Here is a 6,417-nt window from a genome sequence, read left to right as displayed (position 1 = left end):
TCTCTCTCTCTCTCTCTCTCTCTCTCTCTCTCTCTCTCATTCTCTCTCTCTCTCTCTCCCCCCTTCTCTCTCTCCTTCTCTTTCCCTTTCTCTGCTTCTACTACCCTCTTAACTCCCCTCCCCATGCCCTGAATAAACTCTATTCTATACTATACCGTCTTACGTCTGGTCTCTCAGGGGGAAGGGATGGGACTGCAGAGGCACCCCTTCCCTCATATCTCACCACACCTCCATAGAACATATCCCCACTCTCTTATCTTTTTATAAACACAACATTCACTATAGGAATTCCTTAGGCACAAGACCCAGAAGTGGCCTGGCATGGATACATGCCTCTCTGTATGTGTCTCGTGTGTCTCTGTGGGCTTCAATAATTAACATTATTGAAACATGCTTATGAACTATCAACACCTCTCTGCATGTAAAGCATATCTGCTCTTCCTGATCCTGAACCTGAACTGGCCTGCTTTGACAAAGGGACAACAGATGCAGTGACACTGCAGGGCCTCTGAGAATGTTAGGAGATGCTTTGAAGCCTTGGCTGGGTGTCTTGGAATGTTCTGGATGAAACCAACCACTGTGTAAAGGATCATGAGACCCTAAGTCAACCAGGCTATAAGGAAGTACAAATTAGTCCACTGCTGGGGGTGAGGGACATGAAGAGAGCGTGCCCCACCAGCTGGCACTTGATCCAGACAGCCTAATTTAGGTACTGTTGGAGATTGCCTCTAATGCTTTGATTCAATCAGGAATCTGCATGTCTGAATGCTAAAGGTCCTTGTCCCCAGTTGGTTTTTGATCTATCAATAAAGATGCCAATGGCTAATGGCTGGGTATGGGTGAGAATGCAGAGAGGAATGAGGGAGACTGGACATGATTCGGGCCAGAAGGATGGGTCACAGTAGTGGCAGGAGATAAAGCCAACCAGGCATGTGAGATTTTGAGTAAGTGGCAACTTCCTCGATTGGGTCCCGGGATAGAAGGGGAAGGTTTAGGAGTGCCCAGCCTTTGAGGTAGCCAAGACATTTAAAAATAAGCTAATGTGTGTGTGTGTGTGTGTGTGTGTGTGTGTGTGTGTATCCAAAGATAGCTCCTGGGCAGGTGAGCACATACAATCTGCCAGGAGCCAAAGCGGTGTAGCCAAAACTCACAACAGGGTACCCAATGTTTAATTATGACCATGGTTTCTGCCATGGCCATAATTAAATAATATGATAAGGTATATATTAAGAATAAAGTAGCTCGGGCTGGTGAGATGGCTCAGTGGGTAAGAGCACCCGACTGCTCTTCCAAAGGTCCTGAGTTCAAATCCCAGCAACCACATGGTGGCTCATAACCATCNGAGATGGCTCAGTGGGTAAGAGCACCCGACTGCTCTTCCAAAGGTCCTGAGTTCAAATCCCAGCAACCACATGGTGGCTCATAACCATCTGTAACAAGACCTGACGCCCTCTTCTGGAGTGTCTGAAGACAGCTATGTGTGTAATTACATATAATAATAAATAAATAAAGCTTTTTTTTTAAAAAAAAAAGAATAAAGTAGCTCATTATCAATGTAAAACACAGTCCTCACCTCAAAGGGAACGAGGTAGTTTATTCTGAGCCAAATGTAAGTGAATACGGCACATGGTCCCAGATTCATGTCTTTCCAGACAGCATGTGGAGGCGTTGCACAAACTTTTATAGTCACAGAACGAAAGAAAGTCATAGGGCTGGTGAGATGGCTCAGTGGGTAAGAGCACCCGACTGCTCTTCTGAAGGTCCTGAGTTTAAATCCCAGCAACCACATGGTGGCTCACAACCATCTGTAAGGAGATCTGACTTCCTCTTCTGAAGTGTCTGAAGACAGCTAACAGTGTACTTACATATAATACATAAATAAATAAATCTTTAAAAAAAAAAGAAGAAGAAAGTCATAGATCGAGGTATACGCCAAACACTCCAGATGGTACATCTGTCAGCTTGCAACAAAGAAGAGAAACTCCTGCATAGGATTTGGATGTTGGCTGATAACCTGCTTAGCTCTGCGGTCAGTGGTCTGCTAAGTTAATGCATTCCTTTATCTAATCCTTAGAAAGCTGTTAGATATACAGGGAGGTGGGGGGTGGCTACTAAAGGTAGCCCACAAGATTCTGGATATGCAGTGCTGGTCTTCCCACAGTTGTGAAGTTCTGTTGAGTCGATCAGCTTTGAGGAGTCTTCAAAGGAAGCATGGCTTTCTTTTTTTGTTGTTGTTTGTTTTTTGTTTTTCCTTCCTGGAACTTGTGTTTGCATCATCGGCCTCGAAACTCTGAGAAATAACAGCCGGTCACTGACGCTGCTCGGTTTGTCGGTCAATATTGTTCTGGTTGATCTTGTCAGCTTGACTAGACTGAGAGTTCTCATGGAGTTTAATGAGGCACATCTCAAATCTGTGATGGGTCTGTGGAAACGTCTCCAGAGATGCGTCAGACACTGATCCTGAGGGCTCTAATCTCATGCCTGGGCTTTTTCCACGATGGATTAAGTTGTCTTGGCATTACTGAGAGAAGGAGAAAGATGAGAGTGGAATCTTGGTGGAGTCAGCAGGCCATTAGAGTCCATCCTTGAGTTCAGATCTTGCCCTGATCATTTCTCTATTCTTCCTCTGTACTTCCCATTATGATGTCTGTTGTCCCTCTCTTACTGTCATGATGGACTGAACTTTCTGAGACCATGAGCTTTCAAAACAAATCCTCCGTTCTTCTTGGTTTACTTCAATGTTTTATTGAAGACATGAGGAAAAGCCACCAATGTAAATTCACAGTGCTAATTATTAAAATCAGGTATGAGAGAACAATAGCTCTGAATGCTGAGTTGGGGACTGGGCTACAACAGAACAGCTAGAGATGATCTCCTTAGCATGCATGAGTGCATATTAATAGTAGTTTAGTGTCAGGTTTGTTCTGTGATATACCTAATACAAATTGCAGTTCCCATCCCAGACCCTGATTTTTAAATCCCTCTCTTATACAATTCGCTGAGCCAAGGTAAATGAAGGCTCTTGAAAAGTGCTGTGCCTCCCATTGAGCCTTCTGCAAGGTTGATGAGATGATTGGAACTTCACTGTGGAGAGGTTACAATGTTGCACATCCAGAGCCACTTTACCTGGGAGCGTCTTTAGACCTTTGAATAGTCTGTGAGTTCCCTCTTTTGTACATGGCATGGCATCTGTGTGAACATTAGGTAAAGCCTTTGGAATGCATAAACAGACCCCTAGTTTCCAATCAACCATCGGACTAAGAATGTTGTCTGCTGAATCTAATGCCTATAGCGGGTGGACTCCTATTGATAGAGAGCTGTGCTGTCTAGTATTATGACAACTTGACACAACTTAGAGTCATGTGAAAAGAAGAAACCTCAATTGAGAAATTCCCTCCGTAATATCTGGCTGTAGGCAACCTATAGGACGTTTTCTTAATTGGTGATTGGTGGGAAAGGATCCAGCTCATTGTTGGGGGTGGGGGAGATTCTGTCCCTGGGCTGGTGACCCTGGAGTCTATAAAACATAAATAAAAGCCATGGGGTGCATGACAGTAAGCAGCACCTCTCCATGGCCTTTACATCAGGTTCTGCCTCCAGGTTCCTGCCCTGCTTGAGTTCCTTCGATGACGGGCTGTGCTGTGGAAGAGTAATAGAAATTAACCTTTCTTCCCCAGTTGCTTTTGGTAGTACTGATCCATCACAACAATAGAACCCCTACCTAAGATAGGCTACACAGGCCAATGTTTTCCCAGGGTCAGCTACCCAGGTTCTTAGAAAACACTGAGGCTGTGGTCCAAAGGGCCCCAGATACTGTTCAATTTAGCAGCTGACCTTGGCATTAGCCATGTGATGCTGGCTTTCTAGGTATATAGAGATCACAAAAGATGCAGGTAACACATGACAAGGTTAAGGTCCCTGCATCTGGGATGCATGAAGCTGTGAGGCTGAAGGCCAAGCTGCAACAGAGACCTTGGAGTGTTGAAGATGCCAGTGATGTGGGATATCTAAGGAGGAAAGCCATGAGCGATGAGTAGAGTCAACTGGGAGCGAGACCACGTGCTCCCGACAATGGGGATGGAGCTGCAGGATTCAATGTCTATGCTACTGGGTTTGGGTCTCACTTTTATTCAATCTTTCTTTCCTGGTCTCCCTTCTCTCCCTATAAAAATAAATAAATAAATAAGTGATAAATAAATATTTTTCCTCCCCCACCTCTGCTGGACGTCTTACCTTCTATTTCCTGCCTCAGCCCATTGGCCATAAGCTTTTTTTATTGATAGGTGATGCTTATGAGAGATTCTCTCTCCTCCTCCTCTCTGGGATGGGGATATTTACACTGTGACATGACATTATATTCTGAAAGTATTTTATAGAGACCCATAGCTAAAAGTCTGCCTTAAGTCTCAGAAGAAACCGAATCTGGATTTTTTTTTTTCAGAAATATCAGAACTATTAAGGTTTTAAAGATGGCAGTGAATGCATTCTGCATTATGAAATCACTAAGAGCCTTTGGTGATGGGAGGTCAGATGGATAATGATTTGAATACAAAATGTGTCCAGATATCAATACTCTTTGAAAATTCTATGGAAACAGAAGGCCAGAAGTAGGTCTACTAAGGTGACACTTAGACCACTGCAATCTGTGTCCTGCAGCATCTATACCTCTGGAATATACAGGATGTCCTGGCAGGTTTTTTGTTTTTTTTGTTTTTTGTTTATCAACTTGCCACAAACCTCGATGTATTAGGGGAGATAAAATGCTTAATTGAGAAAATGCTTGGCTTGTAGGTAAGTCTGTAGGGACATTTTCTTGAGTGATGCATGAGGTTTGAGAAGCCAGCCCACTTTAGGGGGCAGGGGGCTGCTCCTAGGCAGGTGGTCCTTGTATAGGAGAGCAGGCTGAGCAAGCCATGGGGAGAAAACAGGGCTCCTCTGTGGCCTCTGTTTCAATTCTTGCTTCCAGGTTCCTGCCTTGATTTCCTTGTTTCTGCTCTGATGCCCACCTAATCCCTAGTGATGGGAAGTGACCTAAGAAGTTAAGTCAAGTAAATAAGCTCTTTCTTTCCTCTCCAAGGTGATCCCAGATAATGTTTTATCACAGTATTAGAAACTGTGACTAAGCTGGGCGTGGTGGCACATGCCTTTAATCCCAGCACTTGGGAGGCAGAGGCAGGTGGATTTCTGAGTTCAAGGCCAGCCTGGTCTACAAAGTGAGTTCCAGGACAGCCAGGGCTATACAGAGAAACCCTGTCTCAAAAAACCAAAAAAAAGAAGAAAGAAAGAAAGAAAGAAAGAAAGAAAGAAAGAAAGGAAGGAAGGAAGGAAGGAAGGAAGGAAGGAAGGAAGAAACCGTGACTAAGAATGGGATTGGGACCTTTCTCTTGCCCACTGAACTCTAATGCCATATCTGGAACCGAACTCAAGGAAGCAGGATTTCATGGAATCTTGCCTGTGACTCATTCCTTTCAAATGAAGAGTTGATTACTCAGATTTATAGAAAAGTAGCTACATTGTTGCTTTAAATAGACAAGCAGAACTTCCTCCCTGGTTACATTGTTGCTTTAAGTAGACAAGGATGCTTGCAGAATGTCCTCCAACACCGTGGTCATTACCACCACCACCTCCCACCCCCCACTTTTCCTAACACACTCAGTAAAGAGTGGGCGGGGAAGAATGGGCTCAGGAGTTTCCAAAATTATCAAACTAAGTCTTGGCATAGAGGTTAGAAATGCTTCCAAAGTCAGATGGAAAGTTCCAAAAAATATATACATTGGGGATGATGGCCACTTATGAGTACTTGACATTTCCTGTAAGTTAATTAACCCTCCCTCTACGAGAGACTCCCTTAGTAAACCCAAGTGTAAATATTGCTGTCATTTTTTTATATCTCAGTAATGAATTTTCTACCTATGTGCAACTATTAAGAAAACCTAGCATTACACCTTCACTAACTGTGAATGCATTATGATAAAATATTGCTTGAGTCTCCAGGTCTGAACCGGAAGGTGAGCCATCTTGGTTCCAGTGCACTGCTGGGGAGAGGGCAGACTGGAGAAGAGTCACAGCTTCTGAGAAGAAACCCATGTCTGGTTCCGGTCATCCGGTGCCTTTCCCCGCCCAAGGAGGGGTGTTCGACCGGGACCAGTCCCCAGGCTTGATCTGGCATCTGGTGTCTTTACCCGCCCGCTCGAGGAGAGGTGGAGAGGTGTTCGCTGGGGAGTCCCCAGGTCTGATCCGGCATCCAGCGCCTTTCCCCGCCTGAGGAGGGGTGTTCACCCGGGACCAGTCCCCAGGCTTGATCTGGCATCCGGTGTCTTTACCCGCCCGAGGCCTGATCCGGCATCCGGCGCCTTTCCCCCGCCTGAGGAGGGGTGTCTGCCTGGGAGCAGTCTCCTGGCCTGAGACAGGAGAACT

The sequence above is a fragment of the Mus pahari genome, chromosome 13 (assembly GCF_900095145.1).
Source record: "Mus pahari chromosome 13, PAHARI_EIJ_v1.1, whole genome shotgun sequence".
NCBI lineage: Eukaryota > Metazoa > Chordata > Mammalia > Rodentia > Muridae > Mus > Mus pahari.
This window is presented reverse-complemented; position numbering follows the sequence as displayed.